The following is a 14,455-nucleotide window of genomic DNA, read 5'->3' on the forward strand; positions in this document are numbered from 1 at the left end:
AGATCAGTCTACGGAGCTCAGGTGAATTTTGCAGTAAGCCTTTATTAACAATAACAGTGAATGATACAACGTTCCATCTTGAATTGATGGGTAGACCTGCAGTAGCTACAGGACAGCAGTTTAAGCTTAAAGCTACGGTCTGGGAACTGGGAATAATGGCCATTTCAATTATTGAACCATTGATTATATTATTGGATAATATAATGTATAAATGTACACCAAGGTAATTGTTTGTCATACCTCATTTTAGGAGGATCAGATGGTGACAGGGGTTTCAGCAGGGTCAGGCAGCCAGGGAAGACCAGTTTGTGACAGAGGTGAGGTGAATTTTTGCAGATGCAAAACATTATTGGACAAGCCACACTGGACAAGCCAGATGTTATTTTAAGGCAGTCTGACAAACGTCGAAAGTTGATTTCCAAAATGTATCAAGGGTTGAAAGAGAATGGCTACAGATGTGTTTGAATGCCCAGTCATGTTCATATCATCTCAGACATAAATTACTGCAGTTGAAGACCATCCGTAGAACATTCCATATGCCATTGAAACTGAATTACATGCACTCAGAAATGTAAGTCCTCCGCTGGAGGTGTAAAACACAAAAGGGGACATATTTGCATATATTACAGTCTTATGAAGGCTGGCTGAATTCTTGCAAAGAGTATGGTCTTTTATCTCAGCATGTCTACAGATTCTCCCTTCTCCCGGTTTTTGTTTGCTTGGAAATGTTGATTCTGGAGACTTATCTTAAGAAACTGTGTAACCAAGCATTTATAGCTGCTAAGAAATGCATTGCCATTTATTGGAAGGCTTGTTTATCCTCCCACAATGTCAAGTCATGTATCCCTAGATTTGATTTATTACTAGATTAAGGGTATACTGGGAAACTTTCGTTAGGTCTGGGTGCCTTGTATGGAATACAGTACGACTAAAGGAGTCTGTATTGAAAAGGGGGAGATACGTATTTAGGCAATCCCTAGCTGCTGGGCTGCTCAGTCCTGGCCCTGGTGGTCTGCCATCCTGTGGGTTATCACTCTGGCTTTTGCCAAACACACCCGAAACCAATATGAATGTTTCACTAAGATCCTAAAGGTGAGTGGGGTGTGTTGGGGCGCTGCAGGGTAGTGGATCCCTAGGGACAGGACGGGGCGACCCAGCTATATTGTGTGCAAGGTCTTTTTTTAGGTTTCTGTGTGTTCATGTATATTTGAGGTGTATGTCGTTTTTTTTTGTTTAGTTTGTTTCCCCAAAAAAATGTAAGGTATGAACTGTGAAGGAATTTTTGGGGGGAGAGTTATTGTCTAGACTGGTGGGGGTTGTGCGTGCAGGCAGCTAGGGCTGGCTGGTCGGCCTGGCTGAAATTTTACTTAATAAAGACAATCAAAAGTCTTTATCAAGAGTTGTTCATTTGTTAGGCTATTCGGTAAAAGGTGCAACACAATATTTATTATTCAATTACCTTTGATCTAGTTCAGTCTTTTGAATCACTTAAACATATTTAATAATGATCTCTTACCTAGCTTGTTGACTGTGGGCGTTTTTGCTTAAATGCATTAAAATAAAGGCTATTTTTATACGGAGTGGACAGGCAGTGGACCAGGAGACTGTTTGTGGAGCCACCTAGAAATAAATGGTTTAAACCATGACAGAGAGGTGGGGGTGTTAGTTTCATTTGGAAGCATTTATTTTCATATTTACCACAGTAAAACATATTTCCCACTGCATTTTAAACAAATAGGATAATCGTAAAATTAACATTATTTAGAGACCCCCCCAACCAAAGTTTGACTTTTGTTGCATTTCGGGGAGCTAATGTTTCATTCAGGGGATCCCCCATAATTCGCACCCTGCTGCCTCCAATCTTTAAAATGTTCTTAAAAGGTATCTAGTATTAGTGTACCAAGTTTGATACCTACAGTTGAAGTCGGAAGTTTACATACACATAGGTTGGAGTCATAAAAACTTGTTTTTCAACCACTCCACAAATTTCTTGTTAACAAACAAATTTCTTGTTAACAAAAGTTTTGGCAAGTCGGTTAGGACATCTACTTTGTGCATGACACAAGTAATTTTTCCAACATTTGTTTACAGACAGATTATTTCACTTATAAATCACTGTATCACAATTCCAGTGGGTCAGAAGTTTACATACACTAAGTTGACTGTGCCTTTATACAGCTTGGAACATTCCAGACAATGATGTCATGGCTTTAGAAGCTTCTGATAGGCTAATTGACATAATTTGGGTCAATTGGAGGTGTACCTGTGGATGTATTTCAAGGCCTACCTTCAAAATCAGTGCCTCTTTGCTTGACATCATGGGAAAATCTAAAGAAATCAGCCAAGACCTCAGAAAAGAAATTGTAGACCTCCACAAGTCTGGTTCATCCTTGGGAGCAATTTCCAAATGCCTGAAGGTACATTTGTGTGCAGAACTGTATAAACGTTCATCTGTACAAACAATAGTATGCAAGTATAAACACCATGGGACCACTCAGCTGTCACATCGCTCAGGAAGGAGGTGCGTTCTGTCTCCTAGAGTTGAATGTACTTTGGTGCGAAACGTGCAAATCAATCCCAGAACAACAGCAAAGGACCTTGTGAAGATGCTGGAGGAAACAGGTACAAAAGTATCTATATCCACAGTAAAACGAGTCCTATATCGACATAACCTGAAAGGCCGCTCAACAAAGAAGCCACTGCTCCAAAACCGTTATAAAAAAGCCAGACTACGGTTTGCAACTGCACATGGGGACAAAGATTGTACTTTTTGGAGAAATGACCTCTGGTCTGATGAAACAAAAATAGAACTGTTTGGCCATAATGACCATCGTTATGTTTGGAGGAAAAAGGGAGAGGCTTGCAAGCCGAAGAACACCATCCCAAACATGAAGCACAGGGGTGGCAGCATCATGTTGTGGGGGTGCTTTGCTGCAAGAGGGACTGGTGAACTTCACAAAATAGATGGCATCAAGAGGGAGGAAAGTTATGTGAATATATTGAAGCAACATCTCAAGACATCAGTCAGGAAGTTAAAGCTTGGTCGCAAATGGGTCTTCCAAATGGACAATGACCCCAAGCATACTTCCAAAGTTGTGGCAAAATGGCTTAAGGACAACAAAGTCAAGGTATTGGAGTGGCCATCACAAAGTCCTGACCTCAATCCTATAGAACATTTGTGTGCAGAACTGAAAAAGCGTGTGCGAGCAAGGAGGCCTACAAACCTGACTCAGTTACACCAGCTGAGTCTGGAGGAATGGGCCAAAATTCACCCAACTTAATGTGGGAAGATTGTGGAAGGCTAGCCAAAACGTTTGACCCAAGTTAAACAATTTAAAGGCAGTGCTACCAAATACTAATTGAGTGTATGTTAACTTCTGACCCACTGGGAATGTGATGGAAGAAATAAAAGCTGAAATAAATTATTCCCTCTACTATTATCCTGACATTTCACATTCTTAAACTAAAGTGGTGATCCTTACTGACCTAAGACAGGGAATTTTTTACTAGGATTAAATGTCAGGAATTGTGAAAAACTGAGTTTAAATGTATTTGGCTAAGGTGTATGTAAACTTCCGACTTCAACTGTATATCATGAAGTGGAACAATACGGGGTACATTTGGTTCTTATTGGCGGGACTGTATCAGGAGAGCAGAGATTACTGAGGATTAAAGAGTCCTCTCTCTCAACTCTGTGTTCTTTTTTCACTTTCTGGTTGCTTAAAGAACTTGAAATACAGTACAAAACCGACACAGGTCAGCTCAAAGCATGGGCATGATGTATATGCAATGATGTATATAAACACTGGATTGCTAATGCTATGTATTGGCCATTGAGAGGCTTGGAAGCCACCAGTCGGCCATATTGGCACTCCCCAGTAGGAGCAGTCCTCCATACAGTAGGAATGAATGGAATTCTACAGTATTTCAATAAAAAGTTTCAAGGACAAAATTACATGTATTTAAGTCGTTTTTTGTTGTAGTCGGGATAGAAACATTAGTTATCTAAAAAAAATCATACTTTAAGAAAAATGTTTTATATATTTGTAATATATATATATAGTCGTATGAAAAAGTTTGGGCACCCCTGACAATTTCCATGATTTCCATTTATAAATAATTGGGTGTTTGGATCAGCAATTTCATTTTGTTCTATCAAATAACTGATGGACACAGTAATATTTCAGTAGTGAAATGAGGTTTATTGGATTAACAGAAAATGTGCAATATGCATCAAAACAAAATTAGACAGGTGCATAAATTTGGGCACCCCAATAGAAAAATCACATCAATATTTAGTAGAGCCTCCTTCTGCTAAAATAACAGCCTCTAGACGCATCCCATAGCCTCTAATGAGTGTCAGGATTCTCGATGAAGGTATTTTGGACCATTCCTCACAAAACATCTCCAGTTCAGTTAGGTTTGATGGTTGCCGAGCATGGACAGCCCGCTTCAAATCATCCCACAGATTCTCAATGATATTCAGGTCTGGGGACTGGGATGGCCATTCCAGAACATTGTACTTGTTCCTCTGCATAAATGCCCGGGTAGATTTTGAGCAGTGTTTTGGGTCGTTGTCTTGTTGAAATATCCAGCGCCGGCGTAACTTCAACTTTGTGACTGATTCTTCAACATTATTCCCAAGAATCTACTGATATTGAGTGGAATCCATGCGACCCTCAACTTTAACAAGATTCCCAGTACCGGCACTGGCCACACAGCCCCACAGCATGATGGATCCCCACCAAATTTTACTGTGGGTAGCAAGTGTTTTTCTTGGAACGCTGTGTTCTTTTGCCGCCATGCATAACGTCCCTTATGACCAAATAACTCAATCTTTGTTTCATCAGTCCACAGCACCTTATTCCAAAATGAAGCTGGCTTGTCCAAATGTGCGTTTGCATACCTCAAGCGACTCTGTTTGTGGCGTGTGCAGAAAAGGCTTCTTCCGCATCACTCTCCCATACAGCTTCTCCTTGTGCAAAGTGCGCTGAATTGTTGAACGATGCACAGTGACACCATCTGCAGCAAGATGATGTTGTAGGTCTTTGGAGGTGGTCTGTGGACTGTTTTTGACCGTTCTCACCATCCTTTGCCTCTCCGATATTTTACTTGGCCTGCCACTTCTGGCCTTAACAAGAACTGTGCCTGTGGTCTTCCATTTCCTCACTATGTTCCTCACATTGGACACTGACAGCTTAAATCTCTGTGATAGCTTTTTGTAGCCTTCCTCTAAACCATAATGTTGAACAATCTTTGTTTTCAGGTCATTTGAGAGTTGTTTTGAGGCCCCCATGTTGCCACTCTTCAGAGGAGAGTCAAAGAGAACAACAACTTGCAATTGGCTACCTTAAATACCGTTTCTCATGATTGGATGCACTTGTCTATGAAGTTCAAGGCTTAATGAGCTCACCAAACCAATTGTGTGTTCCAATTAATCAGTGCTAAGTAGTTACAGGTATTCAAATCAACAGAATGACAAGGGTGCCCACATTTTTGCATAGCCTATTTTTCACATCTGATTTAATTTCATACAACTTAATATTGCTACACTAAAAATCTTTGTCTGGACAATAGCCCAGTACTCAGCTTTTATTAGAAAATGAATGGCATGCCACTGTGATCATTTTCTGTGACGACAGAGTAAATTATTATGCAACCTCAGAGGGGTGCTTCTTCATACGACTGTATACACACACACACACACACACACATATATATATATACATATATATACACATATAAACTCAGCAAAGAAAGGTTCCCACTGTCAACTGTGATCCGGGCTCTTCGCTGGCCATGGCAGAACACTGACATTCCTGTCTTTCAGGAAATCACGCACAAAACGAGCAGTATGGCTGGTGGCATTGTCATGCTGTAGGGTCATGTCAGGATGAGCCTGTAGGAAGGGTACCACATGAGGGAGGAGGATGTCTTCCCTGTAACGCACAGCGTTGAGATTGCCTGCAATGACAACAAGCTCAGTCCAATGATGCTGTGACACACCGCCCCAGACCATGACGGACCCTCCACATTCAAATCGATCCCGCTCCACAGTATAGGCCTCGGTGTAACGCTCATTCCTTTGACCATAAACGCGAATTCGACCATCACCCCTGGTGAGACAAAACCGCGACTCATCAGTTTTTGCCAGTCCTGTCTGGTCTAGCGACGGTGGGTTTGTGCCCATAGGCGACGTTGTTGCCGGTGATGTCTGGTGAGGACCTGCCTTACAACAGGCCTACAAGTCCTCAGTCCAGCCTCTCTCAGCCTATTGTGGACAGTCTGTGCACTGATGGAGGGATTGTGCGTTCCTGGTGTAACTCGGGCAGTTGTTGTTACACGTGGTCTGCGACTGCGATCAGCTGTCCATCCTGTCTCCCTGTAGCGCTGTGTTAGGCGTCTCACAGCACGGACATTGCAATTTATTGCCCTGGCCACATCTGCAGTCCTCATGCCTCCTTGCAGCATGCCTAAGGCACGTTCACACAGATGAGCAGGGACCCTGGGCATCTTTCTTTTGGTGTTTTTCAGAGTCAGTAGAAAGGTCTCTTTAGTGTCCTAAGTTTTCAAAGCTGTGACCGACCTTAATTGCCTACCGTCTGTAAGCTGTTAGTGTCTTAACGACCGTTCCACAGGTGCATGTTCATTAATTGTTTATGGTTCATTGAACAAGCATGGGAAACAGTGTTTAAACCCTTTACAATGAAGATCTGAGAAGTTATTTGGATTTTTACGAATTATCTTTGAAAGGCAGGGTCCTGAAAAAGGGACATTTCTTTTATTGCTGAGTTTATATATGCCGGGTTGGCAGGTAGCCTAGTGGTTAGAGCGTTGGGCCAGTAACCGAAAGGTTGCTAGATCGAATTCCCGTGCTGACAAGGTAAAAATCTGTCGTTCTACCCCTGAACAAGGCAGTTAACCCACTGTTCCTAGGCCGTCATTGAAAATAAGAATTTGTTCTTAACTGACTTGCCTAGTTAAATAAAGGTTAAATAAAAAGTATATACACACACACACACACACACACACACATCATTTAAAAGTGTATAATAGAATAACGTGGCAAAAACAAATGTAGTCATTAATAAATGCATTTCTATATCTTCCTAAATATTTTCTACAATGATGGGGGAGTGCCAAGATGGACGCACGGTGGCTTCAACACAGCACCCTCTATTAGTCAGTTAGTGTATACAGTGCCTTTTGAAAGTATTTAGACCCCTTGACTTTTTCTAAAATTGATTAAATTGTTTTCCTATCATCAATCAACACACAATACGCCATTAATGACAAAGCAAAAACAGGTTTTTAGACATTTTGCTAATTTTATATTTTGTATCATAATATCACATTTACATAAGTATTCAGACCCTTTACTCAGTACTTTTTGAAGCACCTTTGGCAGTGATTACAGCATTCTGTCTTCTTGGGTATGATGCTACAAGCTTGGCACACCTGTGTTTGGGGAGTTTCTCCCATTCGTCTCTGCAGATCCTCTCAAGCCCTGTTAGGTTGGATGGGAAGTGTCGCTGCACAGCTATCTTCAGGTCTCTCCAGAGATGTTTGATCGGGTTCAAGTCCGGGCTCTGACTGGGCCACTCAAGGACATTCAGAGACTTGTCCCAAAGCCACTCATGCATTGTCTTGGCTGTGTGCTCTGGGTAGTTGTCCTGTTGTAAGGTGAACCTTGGTCCCAGGTTTTCATCAAGGATCTCTCTGTACATTGCTCCGTTAATCTTTTTTTCGATTAGTCTCCCAGTCCCTGCCGCTGAAAAACATCCCCACAGCATGATGCTGCCACCAACATGCTTCACCGTAGGGATGATGCCAGGTTTCATCCAGAATGATGCTTGGCATTCAGGCCAAAGAGTTCAATCTTGGTTTCATCAGACCAGAGAATCTTGTTTCTCATTGTCTGAGAGTCTTTAGGTGCCTTTTGGCAAACTCCAAGAGGGCTGTCATATGCCTTTTACTCAGGAGTGGCTTCCATCTGGCCACTCTACCATAAAGGCCTGATTGGTGGAGTGCTGCAGAGATGGTTGTCCTTCTGGAAAGTTCTCCCATCTCCACAGAGGAACTCTGGAGTTCTGTCAGAGTGACCATCGGCTTCTTGGTCACCTCCCTGACCAAGGCCCTAGGAAGGCCCCAGCTCTAGGAAGAGTCTTGGTGGTTCCAAACTTTTTCCATTGAAGAATGATGGAGGCCACTATGTTCTTGGGGACCTTCAATGCTGCAGAAATGTTTTGGTACCCTTCGCCAGATCTGTGCCTTGACACAGTCCTGTCTCTGAGCTCTACGGACAATTCCTTCGACCCCATGGCTTGGTTTTTGTTCTGACATGCACTGTCAACTGTGGGACCATATATAGACAGGTGTGTGCCTTTCTAAATCATGTCAAATCAATTGAATTGACCACAGGTGGACTCCAATCAAGTTGTAGAAACATCTCAAGGATGATCAATGGAAACAGGATGCAACTGAGCTCAATTTCTAATCTCATAGCAAAGGGTCTGAATTTCTGTTTTACATTTTTAAAACATTTGCAAAAATTTCTAAAAACCTATTTTAGCTTTGTCAATATGGGGTATTGTATGTACATTGCTGAGGATTTTATTTATTTAATCAATTTTAGAGTAAGGCTGTAACAAAATGTGGAAAAAGTCAAGGGAAAAAGTACTTTCCCTGCTGCAGGCTATGTACCTTGCGCATATACACAATAGATCATTGTGTGTATGCCCAAGGTACATAGCTTACAGCAGTGTTCCCCAATTGACATTTTACAGAATGTTCATTGTTGGTCATAAAAGACAAACACCAGGAAATCAGCTCCAAGTTATTTTCATTTTGGATATCTGTTCCTAAGTATTCCTACATATAATAGAGAGACATGATCGTATACAAATGTAAGCAAAGGTTTCAAATGATGACATTTTAGTCAAATACTGGGCAAAAACGGGTTGAATCAACGTCGTTTCCACACCATTGTGATGACGTGGGAATCAACGTGGAAAACTGATTGGATTTGAAAAAAAGTCATAAATATAAGGGAATTTAGTATTTTTTTCACCCAACTTTTAACCTAAATCCAATGACATGGTGAACTGTTTTGTTGATGTCACGTTGAAGTCACCTTAGTTGACAACTCAACCAAATGTAAATCAAAACTAGATGTCCGTGCCCAGTGGGATGATTCTCTCGCTCCCTCTATCCCTCTCCCTTAGACAGATAACTGGGACAAAGGCTCACCAGTGCCCATAATTCCACCATTTGACATTGTTGTTTTTCAACCTCACTCAGATGCATCTGCGCTAACTACACTGTGCGCCCTTAAGTACACAAATGTTTGTGTGCGTTCATTTGTAAACAAGTTATTGTTAATTATAACTTTGCGTGAACTTTGCTGATCAGTGGAGCGAAGCATGTCTCCCCTTCAGCGAGTAATTATTCAGGCTAATTGCTTGTCCTGTTCACGGAGTATATAGCACTGCTCATCCCTCAGCATGGCCATCTCACTTGCCTTCATTTCACTGGCTGTGTTCCAAATAGCACCTTATCCCCTACATAGTGCACCAGTTTTGATCAGAGCCCTGATCAAAAGTAGTGCACTATATAGCGAATAGGGTGCAATTTGGGAAGCGCCCACTGGCTGTCTCCTCAACAGAAACATTAGCAGCCTTTTAAATGGTTCAATGTCTCTTATGATCCTAGTTGTCAAGATAAAAACATATGGTGCTGAAAAGAAGGAGGGGGTGGTTATACATGTTTTTTTTTTTATTCTCACGCCTTAAAATGGATATAATAATAATGATGTTAGCAATTTGTCTGTCTTTACACCGTAAACATGCATTGTTGTTCCACCCAGTCTGCCCTCCTTCCAAATCAAAGCCGGGTAATCAGAGAGGACACAAAGCCACATAATGACGACTGTCGTGGTGAGGCCTCCCTCAGGCGGGTTAGGTTGAATCTCTCTCGCTCTAGCTCGCTAAAGATGAGCAAAAAAGACTACATAAAATAAATAATACAATTACTGAGCTATAGTGTATGCTACATTTTTTTTTAAACAATGATATTATTGTATCCCCTTGATAGAATAACGACACTTAGCCTTTTTCTAAAATGCTTTATGAGATTGGAGAACACATTAAGAGGGATCTTAGACCATTTCTCCATACAGAATCTTTCCAGATTCTTGATATCCTTCCTCTGTGCTTCTGGACTGCCCTATTCAATTCAAACCACAGGTTTTCAACAGGGTTCCAGTCCAGAGACTGAGATGCCCATTGCAACATCTTGTGGTCAATTAACCATTTCTTTGTGGATTTTGATGTGTGCTTGGGGCTATGGTCTTGCTGGAAGATCCACTTGAGGCCAACATTCAACCTCCTGGCAGAGGCAACCAGGTTTTTGGTTCAAATGTTCCGGTACTGGGTAAAGTTCTTGATGCCGTTGACCTTAACAAGGGCCCCAGGACCAGTGGAACCAAAATGGACCCATAACATCAAAGATCCACCAGCATTTTTTACAGTAGGTATGGGTTTTCTTTTCATATTAATCCAAGTGCCAATGCCGTTAAGCAAACTCCAGACATTTACATTTGTTCCATGTCATGAAAATAGAGCTCTTTGGCCACGACACCAGTGGTGAGCTTTACTTCGGGGGGAAAAAAAGATTGGCACACTTGTACTTTTGACCTGAATGCATTTCCTCCTCACCTTTGAGACCACATCCCGCTCTATAAATCTCACAGCAGTTCAATTTTCAGTTCTTCCCCGTCGCTCACAACAGTTACGACGGCATCTCTGTCTGTGTCAAACGACAACTTCTCCCTGATTCTCTTCAAGAAGACCAGCGAGAGGAACAGCGAAGGAAACCATCTTCTCTCCTCTGTTTATATTCAGAACCACATTCCTGTAAAGATTAAAGAGGATCTCATGTTAAATACTGTTGAAGTAATATGGCTACAGGTTCATCTGCCTCACCTAAAGCCCATTCTGGTGTGAAGCTGCTACAGACCACCAAGTGCTAACTGTCAGTGTCTGGATAATGTGTGTGAAATGCTTGATAACGTATGTGATATCAACAGAGAAGTATATTTTCTGGGTGATTTAAATATTGACTGGCTATCATCAAGCTGCCCACTCAGGAAAAAACATCAAACTGTAACCAGTGCCTGCAACCAACCTACCATGGTAGTTACAAACAGCACAGGAATGAAATCATCAACATGTATTGATCACATCTTTACTAACGCTGCAGATATTTGCTTGAAAGCAGTATCCAAATCCATAGGATGTAATAATCACAATATAGTAGCCATATCTAGGAAAACCAAAATTCCAAAGGCTGGGCCTAATATAGTGTATAAGAGGTAATACAATAAGTTTTGTAGTGATTCCTATGTTATTGATGTAAAGAATATATGTTGGTCCGTGGTGTGTAATGAGGAGCAAACAGACACTGCACTTGACACATTTATGAAATTGCTTATTCCAGTTGCTAATAAGCATGCACCCATTAAGAAAATGACTGTAAAAACTTAAATCCCCATGGATTGATGAGGAATTGAAAAATTGTATGGTTGAGAGGGATGAGGCAAAAGGAATGGCAAATAAGTCTGGCTGCACAACCGATTGGCAAACGTACTGCAAATTAAGAAATCATCTGAATAAAAAGAAGAAGAAACTACACTATAAAACAAAGATACATGAAATAAAGAATGATAGTAAAAAGATTTGGTGCACCTTAAAAACTTCTTCTCAATAGGGGGTGCTGTTTGCACTTTGTAATAATTTCGTTCCCAAATTAAACTGCCTCGTACTCAATTCTTGCTCGTACAATATGCATATTATTATTACTATTGGATAGAAAACACTCTAGTTTCTAAAACCGTTTGAATTATATCTGTGATTAAAACAGAACTAGACTTAGAGCAATTTTCCTATGAGGATGTGAGAATGCTGAAATCTGCTTGCTGTTCTGAGATCTGTTTATAAATCTGCCTGTCTTTTATTAGTTGAGATGCACTGCATACGTCTTCCCCTGGGTGTCAGCGAATAGTGAGAATTGAAATGGAGTTGCTAGGCAGAACTGAGAGGTTATAAATGGCCTGGGAACGTGGGGTCCGGTCTTTGTTCACTTCGCTCTGACGCAGGAAGGACCTCTGGCTGTGGCTCTAGAACGCTCCGGTTATAGGCCTTAGATATATCCGGCTCTGTTTTTATTCGTTATAGGTGTTAAAGACATCATAATGTTGTTATATTAAACCGAGTTATATCAGTTTATATCGGTATATTGCGATTTTCGGATATTTATTTGTCCTGCGTTTTAGTGAGTCGGACACGTCTTTGCCACATGGCTAATGTTTACTGCTAATTCGAACGTTGAAGAGGACAATCTACAACCAAGCAACGATTCTTTTGGACAAAGGACACCTTGCCCAAGATTCTGATGGGAGTTCATCAAAAAGTAAGAAGTATTTATGATGTTAATTTGTTGTTCTGTTGAAAAATGTAGGACTCATAATCTGCCATTAATATAGGTGCGGTCTCGCTTTAACGCACGCTGTATGTTGTAGTAACGTTAATTTTAAAAATCTAACACAGCGATTGCATTAAGAACTAATGTATCTTTCATTTGCTGTCCAACCTGTATTTTTTAGTCAAGTTTATGATTAGTTATCGATTAGATTAGGTGCCTCTCCCAAGATTTCTCCCGACTTATTGGCAGCCTGGCTACTTTTCTCATTGTATAACCACGATTTGTGCCGCTAAATATGCACATTTTCGAACAAACTCTATGTATTGTGTAATATGATGTTATAGGACTGTCATCTGATGAAGTTTTTAGAAGGTTAGTCAAAAATGTAATATCTTTTGCTGGTTTATTCGCTATCGCTAACGTGCATGAATCAATGCTGCTGTGTGGTTGGCTATTGTAGTAAGCTAATATAATGCTATATTGTGTTTTCACTGTAAAACACTTAAAAAAATCTGAAATATTGGCTGGATTCACAAGATCTTTGTCTTTCATTTGCTAAACGCTGTGTATTTTTCAGAAATGTTTTATGATGAGTATTTAGGTAATACACGATGGTCTCTGTAGTTATTCTAGTTGCTTTGGTGAGAGTTGTGATGGTGGCTGCAATGGTAAACTATGATTTATACCTGAAATATGCACATTTTTCTAACAAAACATATGCTATACAATAAATATGTTATCAGACTGTCATCTGATGAAGTTGTTTCTTGGTTAGTGGCTATTTATATCTTTATTTGGTCGAAATTGTGATAGCTACCTATGCAGGAAAAAAATGGTGGACAAAAAAAGTTGTGTCTTTTGCTATCGTGGTTAGCTAATAGATTTACATATTGTGTCTTCCCTGTAAAACATTTTAAAAATCAGAAATGATGGCTGGATTCACAAGATGTGTATCTTTCATCTGGTGTCTTGGACTTGTGATTTAATGATATTTAGATGCTAGTATTTACTTGTGACGCTATGCTAGGCTATGCTAGTCAGCTTTTTTACTGATGGGGGTGCTCCCGGATCCGGGATTGTGTGGAAGTAGAGGTTAAATGAAATTCTGGGGGAAAAGGCAAGCTCAGCTCCGTCATTCATTGAATCAGATCGCTCATTCATCACAAAACCAACAGATATTGCCAACTACTTTAATGATTTTTTTCATAGACAAGATTAGCAAACTTAGGCATGACACGACAGCAACAAACGCTGACACTACACATCCAAGTATATCTGACCAAATTATGAAAGACAAGCATTGTAATTTTAAATTCCGTAAACTTAGTGTGGAAGAGGTGAAAAAATGGTCTATCAACAATGACAAGCCACCGCCGTCTGACAACTTGGATGGAAAATTGAGGTTAATAGCGTCCTATTTGCCACATTTTCATATTTAAGTCCACTAGAATGTGTGTGATGTGTGTGCCCCCAGGCTTGGACAGAAGCAAAAGTCATTCCGCTACCTAAGAATAGTAAAGCCCCCTTTACTGGCCCAAATATCTGACCAATCAGCCTGTTACCAACCCTTAGTAAACTTCGGGAAAAAATGGTGTTTGACCAGATACAATGCTATTTCACAGTAAACAAATGACAACAAACATTCAGCATGCTTATAGAGAAAGACATTCAACAAGCACAGCAATTACACAAATGACTGATGATTGGCTGAGAGAAATTGATGACAAAAGATTGTGGGGGCTGTTTTGTTAGACTTCAGTGCGTCTTTTCACATTATCGATCATAGTCTGCTGTTGAACAAACTTGTGTTATGGCTTTACACCCCCTGCTATATTGTGGTTAAAGAGTTAGTTATCTGTCTAACAGAACACAGAGGGTGTTCTTTAACGGAAGCCTCTCCAACATAATCCAGGTAGAATCAGGAATTCCCCAAGGCAGCTGTCTAGGCCCACTACTTTTTTCAATCTTTACTAAT

Source organism: Salvelinus namaycush, chromosome 37 (assembly GCF_016432855.1).
Source record: "Salvelinus namaycush isolate Seneca chromosome 37, SaNama_1.0, whole genome shotgun sequence".
NCBI classification, from domain to species: domain Eukaryota; kingdom Metazoa; phylum Chordata; class Actinopteri; order Salmoniformes; family Salmonidae; genus Salvelinus; species Salvelinus namaycush.